Genomic DNA, 16,205 nt, shown 5'->3' with positions numbered 1-16,205 from the left:
AGGGCATTTGTTACTTTCAAAATGGAATTTGAACTAGAATCATGCAAAAGAGGAAAAAAAAGTCTCTTTCGATTGCCAAAATAAAAAAATAAATAAATTGAGCCATTTGGATAGCGTCACACAGAAGAAGAGGTCTGCGTTCTTTCGAGAACCTTCATGGATACAGCGTCAGATTAAATCCCTGAAGAGAACAAGAGGGAAACAGATACAGCCTGTCAGCAGAAGAAAGATCCAAGGCTGATGAGGTAGGAAAATAGTCCAGATCATCAGTCCCTCAGTAGCTGGAGCCCCCACTTGGTAGACGGTAGATGAGAGGAATCCAGACACAGGGCATAATGAATTTATACCTTCCTTCCTTCCTTAGGCTCCTCTGTGGGAGTAATGTGTCCATCGAAAAGCTTACCGTGGTAGCTCACGTGCGTGTGTGCTTTGTTCTGGGTCTGGAGGATGAACCCTCAGAGTGAATCTGTGTGTTTGTTGTGCACCTGGGACCTGCACCTTGCTCACCCCATTAAAATGTAAGGAAGGATCTTTCTGGTTGCTGAGAAGGGAGCTAAGAGTCACAGCGTTAAGGCTGAGGCCATAGCCCACCTGGGCTTGCCTTGCAAACGTGAGGACCCTAGTTTGACCCTAGACCTCACGTTCAATTCCCAGCACCCACGCTGGATGACTCGCAGCCTCCTGTGACTCCAGCTCCAGGGGATCTGACACCTTTGGCCACCTCAGGCACCTGCACTCATGTGCACATTTACAGACAGACAGACAGACAGACAGACAGACAGACAGACACACGCATATGCGTGCATACATGCACACACAACTGATAAAAAAAATTATCGCCATGCTTAGCTTTCATTTATTTATTTGCTTTCTCATTTTAATGTGGTCGCTGAGGATGGAGGTCAGTTCTTATAATTTCAAGGCAAGCACCTTACCAACTAAGCCATCCTCCCAGGCCCCACTGTGGTTTAATGACTTTCAGAAGACACTTTTGGGTACATGGAGAATATGTTAAGATTCTCCACTCACTTTATGAAACAAGATCTTGCCGCGTCTCTTCCTTCTGTTCAGGGTATTATTTAGTCAGGCTGCTTTTGCAGCACACAGAAGGACACTGAGCTTCCCAAAGGAGAAGAAACTCTACTTTTTAATTTTTTTTCAAGTAAAAGAAATTGAGTCTGGTTTCAGCTATTTCAATTAGCAAAACTCTTATTGCAAATACTCATATCCTGCCAAAAAGTGTACCGAATACCATCTTCAGGAGGAAGCAGGGGAGACTCAACGTTTTAAAGAAATGACTTTGGACAGTAGTTTGGACAGAGTGAGCAACTCCGAAACTGTTTTCAGCATTAGGGACAAAGTGTTTTCAATCTAAGTAGCTGAGTAACAGCCCCCAAGGAAGAAAAGTGGGGCCATGCTGAGGGTTCAGCGGGTAAGAGCATGTCTGTAAAGGCCTGAGCTCTAGCCCCCAACACCTCCACAAAAGCTTGGTGTGCTTGTGCGAGCCTGTCACCCTAGCACCGGAGGAGACAGGACAGTAGGATTACTGGAGTTGTCTGGCTGAAACTCTTGCTTCAGGTCCTTTGAGAGACTCAGTCTCAAGGAATAAAGTAGAGAGCAACAGAGGGCCCATTATCCTCCTCTGGCTGCTGTACGCAAATGCATAGGTGCACACAAACACATAATACACGTCCATATAAAACACAACCGCCCCCCCCCCCCACACACACACACCATGGCCGCTGAGGTGGTTCAGCCGGTAGAGGTGCTTGTGGCCAAGACTGATAACTTGGTTCACAGCGAAGGAGAGAGATCTGACTCCTGTGCATTGACCTCTGACCTTTATACCTGCGTCATGACAAGTATAGGGGCCCCTTCAAAAGAAAAAAAAAAAAAAAACTCCAAATAAATATAAACAAATAAGAGAGTAAAAAATCATATTACAAATGTTTGCCATCTAGTGAACAGTATTAAATTCCTCTTAAATTTATAAACTCTATGAAGCACCTAGATTTTTGCTATAAAACAAACAAACAAACAAACACTAATATGTGTCTGGAAAGATCTAGTGATTTCTTTAAGCTTATAACAGCCATAATTCAGACTAGTGGCACAGACCTATCACCATGATTAATAGGGAGGCATGAGGATCACAAGTAGACGGCCAGACTGAGTATGCAAAGTAATGAGAGAATCTGTCTCAAGAGCCGTAAGAGGAGGGCTGTGGGATAGAGCGTGCAGAACGCCCTGGGTTCAGTCCTCGGTTTCGCTCCCAAGAGTTGCTCATTAGTTATCCATAGTTTCATGGCTACCTTGTGAGGCAGAGACCTTCAGTAAGAAACACTTCAAATCTATACTGTGTGGCTTGCACAGCTCCAAACTCCCCTTTAGCACCTGGCTGAAAACTTCTTGTCACCAGCCTTCCGTGACCTTTCCAATAGGCAAAATCAGAATGGCAATGTCAGGGTCCATTTTTCAGATCACTGATAGAAGAAAACACTTTGAAAGAGTGGGTTTTTCCAAAGACTAAAACTCCAGTGGCTCTCCTGAGTGGGCCGGTCTCTCTCAGTCAGCGGAGACTAGGAAGAGGAGAACGTGGAACATGGAATAAAGACTAGACACGGGGTTTTCACAGCCCTTAAAGCTCAAAGCGACAGGAAGGCCTTTACTTAGGCATCTTGAATGAGTCCATGGTAGCATCCTGATAGCATCATCCCCAATGCTGGATGCAGATTCAGTGCAAATGAGGGCTCATGTCCCCATCTCGAGGCATCGGCAGCACATTTTGTCATCTGTCTGACTCTGTCATCAATAGAGATTTCCATTTTTTTTTTTTTTTGTAAATCATCTTTTATTTGGAAAAGAAGGGCAGTATTGATTTTTTTTTAACCTTTGTCTTTTCTTGGAAGGTTACCCTTACTCAACTTCTGCATTTCCTCTGCATGCAGAGCCATGTTGCAACGGAATTAAGTGCATAGTAAAACGGCTATGTGAGAAAGGTTTATGCATCATGTTAAAATCTGCTCCCTTGATGAATGGAGCCATTAGGGTCTGGAATCCACTGCATTCGCCGCCTGTTTAGCTCTCCTCCAACCACTTGCCTGGAAGTCTCACAGATTCGTTCAAATGCTAATGTGCTGCACACCAAAGCCTCAATGGTTGTGGAAGGACCTGGTATTTCCAGGAGTTTAGTACAGTGAAGAGTTATTTGTAGATGCACTCCACCTGGTGTGGCAATTCAAGGCTGCTCACATTTAGACAGGGGATAAGTAGTGTGGTTCCCACTCTGGAAGCTTCTGAAAACACCCTCTGTGAGCATTAACATGGCTCCCTTTAGTATCAGTTTATCTCCTTTATTGTAAGGATGGAAAGGATGTGGAGAAAGACCGCCATCAAAAGATGTCTATCATCCATCTATCTATCATCTATCTATCTATCTATCTATCTATCTATCTATCTATCTATCTATCATCTATCTATCTATCTATCTATCTATCTATCTATCATCTATCTATCTATCTACTATCTATCATTTATCTATCTATACCATCCATCTCTAGACAAAAGGCATCTTGCTGACCATCTTTTCTTATGCCTATGTCCTCTCTGAGCTTCCCCTCAGGGAGAATGTCAGTAGGAATTGTTCCCTTATAAACCTTTGCCACCTGGCAGGTCTTCATCCGCCAACTTTGCTTGGGAATCTCCTGTGTGGTAGCTGCTGTCACAGATGGTGGGCCTTTCTCCTAGTGTCTCCTTTTTCTCCCTAAAAATTAACCTTTGGTTTTAAATCTTTATTGTTTTGTGGTTGGGGGAATTCTTGCTCAAGACAACTTGTGAGCATCTTCTACTAGGTAGGGATTGAATGCAGATCATCACGCTTGGCAACAAGTGCCTTCTCCCACTAAACCATATTGCCAACCCTTCTACTATTCTACCTACCTTTCAGTGACAGTGGACTCACTTTGGGAGACAGTTGTCAGGTCCAACTCTGTGAGTGTATGACCCAGGTGGTCAGGTTGAGCCCTATCTCAAATTTCTAGTGGGATCTTAATTTTCTTGAGCGCCTTCCTCCAGTCCCCACAAAGGCTGTGTAGCCTAATGTGGTTGTGATTGCCGAAGGATTAGCTTGTGGGTTGTGAGTGGCTTTCTTTTTGAGGCAGAGTCTCATGTAGCTCAGGCTGGACGTGAGTTTGCTCACGGTATCTGCCAAGGACAACGTTGAACTTCTGATCTTGCTGCTTCCACCTCAAAAGTGCTAGCTTGGCAGGTGTGTACTACCACACCCAGTTTTGTGTGGTGCTGAGTAGAAAGCAGGGCTTCCTGCATGCCAGGTAAACACCCTACCAACTGACCCTCATTCCCATGCGGCTCTGTAGGCATACCAAGGCTGACTGGCAACTGACAACGAGAAAGGCGGTGTAAGAACCTGATCTTCCCACCAAAGCCTGCGGATTTCAGCGAGCCCACCCCTTGGTCCTCCCTGGCTCCCCTCCTTTACCCACTTCCGCTATTAGCCTAGACCCTTTCTTAGATCCACTTCTACCATGGTCTCCATCCCAGTTTTCTGGATCTACCCATTTCCCTTCATCTCCTGCTCCCTAGACACAGATGACAAGGGCCACACTCCTGTATTCACCGTGTGTCCAGCGCCACCTTATCTAAGTAATTTGAGGCACCAAAGAGAACACGTGGAAGTTACTCAAGGGACTGAGTCCTGCCTGGGAAACCAAACCAAATGTGCACTGGTCAAGACCCAGGTTAAGCTGCAGTCATTAGTGACTCCCAAAGCTAACCAGCAATTATAAATCATCAAAAGAAAAGGAAAAACACACCTAACAAGGCAAGCGGGGACATCTTCACAGCCTCACCTATGCAGTGTCCTCCCAGAAGACAGTACTAGGATTCATGGGAAATTCCAGAGGTCTGGTGGGTGCCTGGGATACAACTCAGCACAGAGCCAGGGACTCCGCTCTAGAGGCTGAATTTAGGTCAAACATAATGTGGGAGGAAAGAGAGCAAGATGGAGATGGCTATAAAATGACACTTGCTCACAAGGAATAAGAAGAGAAGGAGAAGTCTTCACAGGTTAGGAAGCGCAACCACATTCCAAGCCTTAAGCCACTGAGGAGTTCGGGTCCATGAGATGGAAGAACCAGGAACACAGTAAAGAGACAGAGAGAGATAAGTGAGTGAGTTGGAGGTTATTTCTGATAGGCGAAGTATAGACAGCAGCCAGGGTACCAGATGGAGATGTGGTGGCATTAGCTAGGAGATGTGCTGGCATTAGCCAGGAGATGTGGTGGCATTAGCCAGGTAGTCTGGAACTAGTTCACAGATTGGGAGAGGAGCCAAGAAATATTCCTTCGTACAGGTGAAGACTTTAGGACAAATCATTCGTGTGGCCAGACAGAGCTATGAAAATAGGTTGGTGACTTAGAAACAGGGTGAGCCTGTAACCATTCCTGAGTTGTTAGTAACATGCCTGGTCACCACATCATGCTCATTCTTTTCTTGATCTCGTATCTTGGCCTTTTATGCTCAAAGTCATTGCTTAGACTTCATCTGTGCCAGGGGAATCTGTTGGTTCAGCTTCTACAACCCGAATCCGCAGAATCTATCCAGTGTTCTTGGGGGCAGTAAAACGCAACAACAACCTTAGCACCTGAGATGGAAGATCTGGCAGGACAAAGGGTTCAGGAGTCATGTCTGCCTTAAAAATGGCTGAAACATGGAAATCGTTAAGTAACCTCAATAAAAACATATTATGATAGTACCATGTTCCAGGTACGGGGCAATGCCCTTGGGGAGTTTACATTGTATTATAGAAGCAAAAAACTAATAATTTCAGATAATTACTATCGTGCAGAAAAGATGACGAAGCAGAGGCCAGAGAGGCTAACAAATCCTTTCTGTAAATAGCCAGGCAGTGGATGGTTTCAACTTTGCCAGCCATGTTACCTCTCTTACAATGGCTTAAGTGGCCTGCAGTTGAACACAGAAGCAGCCACAGACAAAATGTTAACATGCGACATGAATGCTAATAAAACTTTATTAATGGGGCTGGAGAGATGGCTCAGTGGTTAAGGGCACTGACTGCTCTTCCAGAGGTCCTGAGTTCAATTCCCAGCAACCACATGGTGGCTCACAACCATCTGTAATGGGATCCGATGCTCTCTTCTGGTGTGTCTGAAGATAGCTACAGTGTGCTCATAATATATAAAAAAACAAATCTTAAAAAAAAAAAAACCTTTATTAACAAAGCTAGGTAGCAGGTACATTTGGATCACAGACTAGTCACACAATCGTGGGATAAGGCCTTGAGGCACTGACCAGTTTAGCTGCTGTGTTACAGAGACAGACTTTTCTCGGTGACTTCAGTAAGTAGAGCTGTCATGGACACAGCTAAGAAGGGGCTCGAGGCAGAGGAAGAAGCAAAAGTGTGGAAACAGAGAAATCAGTGCCAACTTCAAGCCTGGCGAGTCACCAAAAGAACCATGCTTAGCCTGCGGACAGTGCCGGGGCTGCAAACAGAAAGCTCTGTGGCAGTTTTGGAACCTTATCTTTTGTTATTTTCAGGGCTCAGAAGATGGGCTCGGGTGGAGGTTGCTGCCTGGTTACTAGGCTTTTCTGTGAGTGAGGATGTAGAGCTGGAAGCTGCGATCCTCATTGCAAGTTTAGATGTGGCGTCGTGATGAGCTTCTGCTTCTCATCCTGAATCAAAGATGTTGCCTTGGGCACAGTGTATCTGGGCATGGATGGAGACCACCTTGGGCACAGTGTATCTGGGCATGGATGGAGACCACCTTGGGCACAGTGTATCAGGACAATGTATATGAGATATACCTTTCATTCCAGCCCTCGGGAAGTAGAAGCCAAGGCAGAAGAATTGCTGTAAGTTTGAGGCCAGCTTTGTTTACACAGTGAAATCCAGGTTAGCTAAAAACATGTACATAGTGAGACCCTGTCTCAAAAAATATATTACAAATAAATAAATAGCCGAACTTGGATGAAGCTCAATACCTCAAGTGTATTTAAGGCGTCTGCCTACCAAGGACTGTTACTTAAAAGATTATAAAAAGATAGGGCTACTTGGTGGTTTTAATAAAAGCCATTGGAAGAAAATTGTGACTCTTACACAGGTCCATCAGCGTCTCCCATCATCTGGGAACAGATTCACCTTGAAGACAGAAGTTTAACAACACACAGATCAAATTTGGCCTTTAGATTCATTTTGCATGGTTGTTGGCCAACAATTCGAAACCAGAAACTTTAGCCTGAGAATCTGTATTGGGGCTGGGGACTTAACTCGGTGGCAGAACTCCCGCCCTGGTAGCACAGGCCTGTGGCTCACTCTCCCCACTCCAAGAGAGAAGAGCATCTGGGTTTCTGGTTTGCTTATTGATCACTGGGTGCATGAGGCCCTGACCTAGTAACAGGGGCAGAAGCAAAGGCCAACAGACTTTTCCCACAGGCCCGAGTCACAGGCTTGGTGTCTACCCTCCTGCTGGTTTGGTGGAAGGTTTTCTAGCCTGGAAAAACTCTTTAAGAATTTGGAAGGGAGATGCAGGAGGGGAGGGATCCAGGAGAAATAGAGGAGGGAGCAAAGGATGAATATGACCAAGATACATTGCATATATGTTTGTATGTTTGTATGTGTGTATGTATATGTATCCATATATGAATATGGATAAAAATTTTAAAATTATATTAAATTGTGAATAGAAATTATATTTTAAAAAATTATTGATTCAGTTTTGTTTGGTTTTGTTTGTTTGCTTGCTTTTGAGGTAGGGTCTTGCTCTATAGCTTTATTTGGCCTTCAGCTTACTAGGTAGACCAGTATGGCCTCAAACTCACCAACTCAGAGACTTGCTTGCCTCTGTCCCTCGAGTTCTGGGATTAAAGGTGTGCAGCACCATACATGGGCTAGAAGAAATTCTAAATGAAAAACACTGACAATCTGTGAACATTAAATTACTGTCTGGTTGTGGGGCAGAGGAGGAGGCTCAGTGGATAAAGGAGCTTTCTGTAACTATGGAGACCTGAGGTCAAGCTCCAGCATCCTTGTAAAAAGCTATTGAGGGTATGGGTAGGGGAGGTACGGTGGGAGTGAGGTTGGGGTGGGATGCTGGTACCTGCTTGTAGCCACAACACTAGGAAGGTGGAGGCAGGTGGTTTCCTAGGATTTACTGATCAGCCAACCAAGTCCGGTCAGGAAGCTCCAAGTCCCCCATATATATTGTTCCTGATTAGCAGCAAAGTAGACTGATCTCTGAACCACTCCACACACATGCACACATCTATATATGCACACGCACACGCATATACACACACCTGCATACTCAAGAACACACGGAAATAGCTGTAGACACTGCACGTTGTCAAGTTGGCCCATACGTTATCAAACACCCAGCATGATGGGGCAGTATAAAGCAAGGGACAGCCCAGAAAGGAGAGTGACAACCTCATTAGCCAATAAGTCTCCTACAGATAATCACTCACCCAGGCATCCCTGGGAGGGCTTTGCAAGAGAGCAGCGCACCCTCTTCAGGTAGTTTTGTCTGTTCAATCTTTTGTTTTAGGAGCCTGCCTGGACTTTGTGTGAAATAAGGTTTTTCAAATGCTTCACGGGAGGATTTCGGAGTTGGACTTTGGAGAGCTGACGTGTTAGCGTCTCATGCACTTGCTTTGTTCACACTCTGTAGTGTTTTCCTTAAACTACGTGTAGCACAGGTGTGCTTCTCCTCCTTGAGCCTTAGAATAATCTGCTAACTGAGCTCGATGGCAGATAGGGCATGTAGATTTTCTTTAGCTGCTTGGGAGCAATCTCACACATCAGAACTGCCGAGCAGCAATTGAAAACCGAAAAAACTCCATCATTATCCCAAACGGGTGCCGGGCGAATCCTCACACAGCACTGCTGATCAAACAGGTGACACGTGGCATTGTCTGCTTTCTTTGTCACAAAGAGGGACCACACCTGGGTGGAAGGGAAGCAAGAAATGGGAGGAAGTCCACCAGTTTCCCGAATGAAGAGATAATTGGTCCCACCCAGAGCCTGCAAATACTGCAAGTCCCCTCACGTGTTTTCTTCTCCAAGCTCGCTCTGCTCCTGACTCCATCTTTTCTAATGTCCAGAGCAAGATGTGTGGTCCAGACCCCTTGGGGCCTTTAAATCTATTTTATTTATTTATTTTATCATCAATATGCTGTGGACCTCATGGCCAAAAACTTTGATTCATACAACAGCTCCAGCTTGCTGAGTACGTGGCTATGAATTAGGCACAGTGGTCTTCTTGTCCTTATGGCCGCGATACCTGGGTTACTGCACAACACGGGCGGTGGCTTTTACAGACATTTGAGTGATCACATTGCTGCTGATACTGAGCTTCATTAAGGCCGAAGCACACGCTCCTACTTTGGCATGGGTCCCTTGCATAGAGCAGTAATTCCTACATTTGTGCACAGTTCAAAAATGTTTTATGTATATGCTTTTTCCGAAGAGTGTTAAAATTTTCTTTTCTCAGTATAATAGGTTGTTACTCTTCCTATTGATTTCCCTAAAGAGTACAAGCCGGTTCCATTAGAAACAGACAAGAACACACACACACACACACACACACACACACACACACACACACACACACACACACTTTAAGCTGAGTGGATGCTGTATCTTTTTCTTCTTCTTTTAATCATTTATCTTCAGATAAGGGGGCTGGATAAGTTGGTCAGGAATGGATTTTCAGTGTGATGCCTACTGTAGAAGGTTGGTCTGATGCTGTATGTATTCAAATGCTAAATACTGGCCACCAAGATCTGGTTGCCCCTGAAGCCAAGTGATGCTATGTAACCTTGGTCACCAAGTTAATTGGTCCATAAAAGGCTAAAGCCTGGGATAGAGATAGGCGGGTTTTCAGTGACCTGGCTGGGTCTCAGGCAGAGACTGGGAAAGAAGAAAGGACAGGGAAAGGGAAGGAAGCCACCATGAAAGGAGACGGACCATGAGCATGTGGCCAGGAGAACCAGCAAATAACAAGGGACATATGGCTCACGTTAAAATAGCTCCAAAACCTGCCCAATCTAGGCTTACAGCTTGAAAATCAAATACCTGGGTTGTATGTCTTTTATACGGGCTAGCTAGACTTTGTAATTCTTTCTACAGCCTACACCTGTTCTCTGCACTGAGTTTTCATGAGAAAGCTCGCCTAGCCTTCAAGCCCGGGTGCATCTCAGTGGCATAGAAACGTCTGCCTGTGTAAGATCCTAGGTCAAAGCAAATAAATGATGGAAATAAAATAAAAAGAGAAATTTTAAATGCCAAAAGCTAGTGACAAACAACCAGAGGGTAAGATGCTGGGAGGGGGCTAGGAACGGTACCAATGCCCATCTCATGGTGACCAAGTAAGCTAACAAAATGAGTAGTATCTAAATGATGGACTATTACTGGGAAATAAAAGGGAATTAAAAACTGACCAGTGCTATCCCTTGGCCAAACCTCCAAAACACTCCAAACAGGAAATAAAAAGGCATAAAATTCACATACTTTAGGATGTTATTTACTTAAAAATTTCAAGATAGACAGTCTGTATAGACATGGAGATGAAGTCTCTTAGGAGATGAGGAAGGCAGCCTAAACAAGACTGTAGTGAAGGTTGTGTGAGTCCATGAAGGTTCTAAAATAGTCGTGTTTGCAGTCCGCACTTTAAAGATGTGATTTCTACATACATGTATTATGTATGTCAAGAAAGCTATATTAAGGAGTACAGCCAAAAATGCAGACTGGTTGGTAGCGTGTTTACTGAGCATGCACAAAACCTAGCTTTTCCTCGGCTCCATTTCCAGCACTGCAGATGTTGGGCACGATGGTACGTATTTGTACTCCCCAGAGTCAGGAGGGAAAATAAGGACAGTCATACATTCAAAGTCACCCTTGCCTATATGAAAAATTTGAAGCCAGAGATGGCTGGAGAGCCTGTCTCAGAAGAAGAAGAAGAAGAAGAAGAAGAAGAAGAAGAAGAAGAAGAAGAAGAAGAAGAAGAAGAAGAAGAAGAAGAAGAAGAGGAGGAGGAGGAGGAGGAGGAGGAGGAGGAGGAGGAGGAGGAGGAGGAGGAGGAGGAGGAGGAGGAGGAGGAGGAGGAGGAGGAGGAGGAGGAGGAGGAGGAGGAGGAGGAGGAGGAGGAAAAGAAGAGAAGAAAAGAAATAGAAGAGTGTTTGACCTCATCAGTGTGGGCTGTGTACATGTGTGAAACTGTCAAAAAGTAAATTTAAATGATATAAAAACTAAGGACAAAAAAAGGAGGGAAGGAAAGAGAAGAGGAAGGAAAGAAGGAAGGAAGGAGGAAGAGAAAAAGGAAGAAAGGAAAGGAGGGAGGGAGGGAGGGAGGGAGGGAGGGAGGGAGGGAGGGAGGGAAAAAGGAATGGATGGAAACCAGGTAAGATTCTAGACATTTAGCTATGTGTAAAAGATCAATCAAGATCTCAAAGAAATAGTTGTGAACCCGAGTTCAGAGCAGCACAGATGCTACCATATTCCCCACCATAGTTTATCTAGAGAAGGCCATTCCTGCAATTTATTTCTCAACTGAGGCATCCTAAGTTCAAAATGAGTTACAGAAATACTGACTTCTCTGTTACCCACATAAGAATTTGCCTCCTAACTGTTCTGAGGATACCTGTAGCATGGCTGGTGAGCGCTGTTGCTGTCTCCCCTGAGTCAATGGGCTTTGTTTCATTTGCAGTAAAATCCACTCCAATGTCTGATATGAATTCTGGCCGTGTTCTAGAACCTTCTCATCTGTGCTGTTCCTTCATAGCTAATTCTTTTCTGCAGGCACTCTGGAGTTTGTATGCCAGACACTAAGAACCCATGTAGAGGGACATGGACGAAACCCAGGTAACATATGCTCCATGGTAAAGTTCCAGGCCAGTGAGGGACCCTGTCTCAAACAATAGGTGGAAAGCCCCCGAGGACTGACTCTAAGTGACCCTCTGACCTCCACATGCAATGCACACTGTATACTCATAATCTTCTTATTTTTTCAAAGGTTTTCTGTTGTGTGCTTCACTCTGAGTCCGTTCTCTGCTCTACTTGACAGGCAGGTACAAGCTTCCAAAGTCACCTATGACATAAGTCCCCGTGTGGTGGTTTGGATATGCTTGGCCCAAGGAGTGGCAGTATTAGAAGGTGTGGCCTTGTTGGAGTAGGTGTGTCACTGTGGGTGTGGGCTTTAAGACCCTCATCCTAACTACCTGGAAGTCAGTTTTTTCCTGTTTGTCTTCAGAACAAGATGGAGAGCTCTCAGCTCCTCCTGCACCATGCCTGTCTGGATGCTGCCATGTTCCTGCCTTGATGATAATGGACTGAACCTCTGAACCTGTAAGCCAGCCCCAATTAAATGTTGTCTTTATAAGAGTTGCCTTGGTCATGGTGTCTGTTCACAGCAGTAAAACCCTGAGTAAGACACCCCACCTGAATGGGGGCATGGTGAAGCACCTGAGGAGTACACCAACACAAAGTAGGATTTCCTTCTTTGCTAAGGATTGTTCATGCCCCAGCTTGGGGAACAGAAAAAGGTAATCACAGGTGGCCTCTTAAAGAAGGTGACATCTCAGTAGAGTTTCTGAAGGAATGGGGCACTGGGGTGGGAAGCAAATCTTGCATGGGAGCTGAGCTTATGCAAGAGAACTAGAAAGAGCCGGTTGATACTGTTGACGTGCAGCTAGAGCTGAGACAGGCCCTGGGTTTGGATTCCTCTCAGCTGCTTTGTCTGCCAGATCTCCACATGCAGCCACCATCAAAATGGCTTTCCTTTTGTATGCACTGTGACCTGTCCCAGGGCCACTGACAGCATCTCACAAGCAGGATGGCAAGGGACAACTCCCATGACCCTAGGACACTCAGTTCACCTGCTCACACACAGACATGGAAATTGAGCCTCAGGACCAGTGTGACTTTCCAGATTCCAGATTCCAGATTCCAAAGAAGCAGGGCTAGGAAGTGGTCTGAGACAGGGGAATGGCACTTAGGGGCCATCCTTAAACACACAAGTGCTACTACCCTACAGCTGCAATCCCCCACCCCACCCCCCCCGGGATGAGCAGCAGTGTCTTGGGACACTGTTGACACCACTGGCCACCTGGTAGTGGCTGCTACTGGCATCAGGTTAGAAGTGGCATGCTCTAAGCTGCAGCTCCTGGCACCTACAATCATGCCTTCACTGCCCAGTCAAAACTTTAGCCCTCTGGAACCAGATGCCCAGATAACCTCTTTCTTCTGTAAGTTGCTTTGGTCATGGTGTTTCATCACAGCAACTGAAAAATAACTAAGATTTCTCTCACCAAGTGCAGGCAATGGGATTGTCTGCCTCCAAGATTCAACTGGACAGAGGAAAGCTAGCCTCCCCCAGTTTGGTGGAGGTCAGGAAAGATAGATCCCTGACTTTCTTGGAAGTAAAAGTTCAGAGTCTCCTAATTCAGAGTGCGCTATGGCAGAACAGCAGAGAGACCCAGGTATCTATTAGTCTAGGGTGCCAACTGTGGGAAGGAGCTGCCACTCATGGGGGCAGCACTATGTCAGGAGCAAAGCAAAGCCTTGTCCTCCATTTATTTGTGAGGTACTAGGGATTTAACTAGTCGTCATATATGCTTAACAAATGATCCACCCATTTGAACCTGCTGGCCCCTTTTTTTCTTTTGAGACATATCTTACTGATTGGCTGGCTCAGGCTGCCGTTGAACTCACTCTGCAGCCCAGGCAAGCCTTGAAATCAACAATTCTCCTGCTTCAGCTTTCCTGAGTATCTCACTGTCTCGCTAGGCTGGGTGTAAGGAGACATCTTCATCAGAGAACAGGAAGCCGTCTCCCAGGAAGCAGACTTTCCACCTCTGCAGTTTCAGCTTGATGAGGTGCCTGTGGGCTCTACACAGGGAGGGGTCGGAGGTCATCCTCCGGAAACCTCCCTCCTGCCTGCGCCTGGCAAATCAAAGAACGGGAGGTAGGTGTCAAGGGAGAGCGAGAGGGAGTTTTTCCATCCCACCCCAACTCAAGGCAGGATAATGGCCCAGTGATAGATCACAAGGGACGTGTCTGCTGAAGAAAGGCAAGCTCCTGGGGGGCCACAGAAAAGTAGATGGCCAAACCCTGGGCAGGAGATGAGAGGGTCCGCCTTCCCAGCAAAGTAGGAAAGTAATTACTCCTGATTTTGAAGAAAAGCAGTCCTGCCTCAGAAGTCATTATTTCACGCTCTTTTTCCTTCTTTCTTCTTTTTTAAAAATATAAGTAGGTGCAGGAATTTGTATGAAAGTGGGGATCAAAGAGCAGAGGGAAGGGCCCAAGTCAGGGCACAGAGGACCCAGCTGGAGACTCCTCCTCCACCTGGAGGCTCTGCATTCTCTCTAGTATGTTCCATGGCTATCCCTCCCTTCTGTGTGACAAGGACGGATGGGGAGCTGTAAGATGGGAGCAAGGTCATGGCTGTCTGTACCCATGTCATTGAGTACTGAAAAGGACACAGATGTCAGCCAGGGGTCAGACAGCATCCTCAGTGGGCCACTTGCACACCTGTGGCCTTGGTCTTGTTATCCCTCCCACTTTACCCTCCATTCCCAGGGAAGGAAAGGTGATGATGTCATCTACTTTACAGGGTCAAAGAAAACAGTTCGTCACCAGTTAGCACACTGTGCAGCCACACTGCACCCTGTGGCTGGACAAGCTGCTGCGGAGAAGAATTTTGATGTGGGAAGTATTTTATCACACTAACACTCTCCTATCTCAGCTCTGGTAGGGAGTGACTCTTCTTGTCCCCAAGTGGCCCACAGGTGTGTTTTTCCTGGTTGTCATAGTATACTTTTTTAACTCCAAATTATTTGTAGTTCCTCTGCTCCCCTTTGTTTCTGATATAGCTTGTGATAGTTGAATTTTGGGGACCAGGCAGAGTACAACTTGCGTGTGCTAGCTTCTCTCAGATAGATGCACCTCATCAGTCACGTACACAGACAATGGGATGTCAGGCACTACAGCTTTAAGGAGATGGGTATGACTTTTCTCTTCCTTCTCCTTTTCCTCCTGGATGTCATGTGCCTGTGTGAGTGTGTGCATGTATGCATGTGTGCATGTGTGCAAGAGTGTATATATGTGTGTGTGTGTGTGTGTGTGCACGTGCAGCCCAAGTATGCACTCATATGTGTAAGACTGGGGGTAGGAGCTAAAGCAACCATCTTGGACCATGAGAAGAAAACCCACCACTCTGACAGGTAGTTTTAAATATCAAGGAATATCTGAGTAGTTTCAGACCCCTACCTTGACCTTTAAGAAATAAACAAGTATCCTACTGAAGAGAAGTTAGTCTTCTTAGTGTGAGTCAAAGGACATCTTGTTTAATGTCAGGATTTAAACAAGTGGGGAGAAGGAGGCCATTCAGAGTTGGGACAGTCACCCAGTACTGTGAGGACCTGGTTCAGTCCCCAGTGCTTCAATACCCACTGGAAAATAAGTAATATTAAGATTAAGGATGTGGCTCACGGTTAATGCACTTACTTAGCATGCACAAAGGCCTGCATTCAATCTCTAAGACCACAAAATAAATGAATGAAACGTCTGGAGCTTATACATAAATATCCGGATGCTTAAATGAATCGTGAAAAGCCAGAAGCTCTTGGGATACTGGGGCCATATTTCCTCACCTTCAAATGTCTCTAACAATGTCCTCTCTTAACAGGACAGTCGCAGAACATCCTGCCCCCATATACACTGGAGGTGGGCATGTCAAACCCCGGGGGAAGCTCACCCGGAGGACAGTGTGCTTAACTATGGAATTGATAACATTTTGTTGCGAGAAAAATACAATAAAAGCGATGGAAGGAAGGACGGAAGGGTTTATTTTGACCCACAATTAGAGCATGGCTCATTATTGTAGGGAGGGCACAGGGGCAGGACCGTGAGGTGGCTGGTCATGATGTCCCCAGAGTCAGGAAGCAGAGAGACCACTGCATGCTGAGATTCTGCTGTTTCCTGCTCTTTTACTCAGGCTGAGACCCCAGGCCATGGAATGGTGCTAGGGGCCAACCACCTTCAGAATGGATCCATTCGGTTCAGTTAAACTCTTCTGGAGACAGGCTCACAGGCACACGCAGAGGTGAGCTTCCGTGGTGACTTTAAATCCTGTCAGGTTGACAATGAAGATCTGTCAACCCATCAGTCTCCC

At 45.8% G+C, this 16,205-nt stretch overlaps 1 protein-coding gene and 1 long non-coding RNA gene across 7 annotated transcripts in view; one reads left to right on the top strand and one right to left on the bottom strand.

Annotated features, from left to right (window-relative positions):
• Nucleotides 1-16,205, bottom strand: part of Tshz2 (teashirt zinc finger homeobox 2) — a 441,921-nt gene that overhangs the window by 358,493 nt on the left and 67,223 nt on the right. The window lies entirely within an intron of this gene.
• On the top strand, nucleotides 188-12,488 carry LOC143441523 (uncharacterized). The gene is made up of 3 exons (XR_013109041.1): nucleotides 188-245; nucleotides 11,834-11,896; nucleotides 12,285-12,488. It is a non-coding gene; the product is annotated as an uncharacterized LOC143441523 (long non-coding RNA).

This window comes from Arvicanthis niloticus, chromosome 2 (assembly GCF_011762505.2).
Source record: "Arvicanthis niloticus isolate mArvNil1 chromosome 2, mArvNil1.pat.X, whole genome shotgun sequence".
In the NCBI taxonomy this organism is placed as follows: domain Eukaryota; kingdom Metazoa; phylum Chordata; class Mammalia; order Rodentia; family Muridae; genus Arvicanthis; species Arvicanthis niloticus.
The sequence above is the reverse complement of the archived record's forward strand: the minus strand, read 5'-3'. Positions and strand labels throughout refer to the sequence as shown.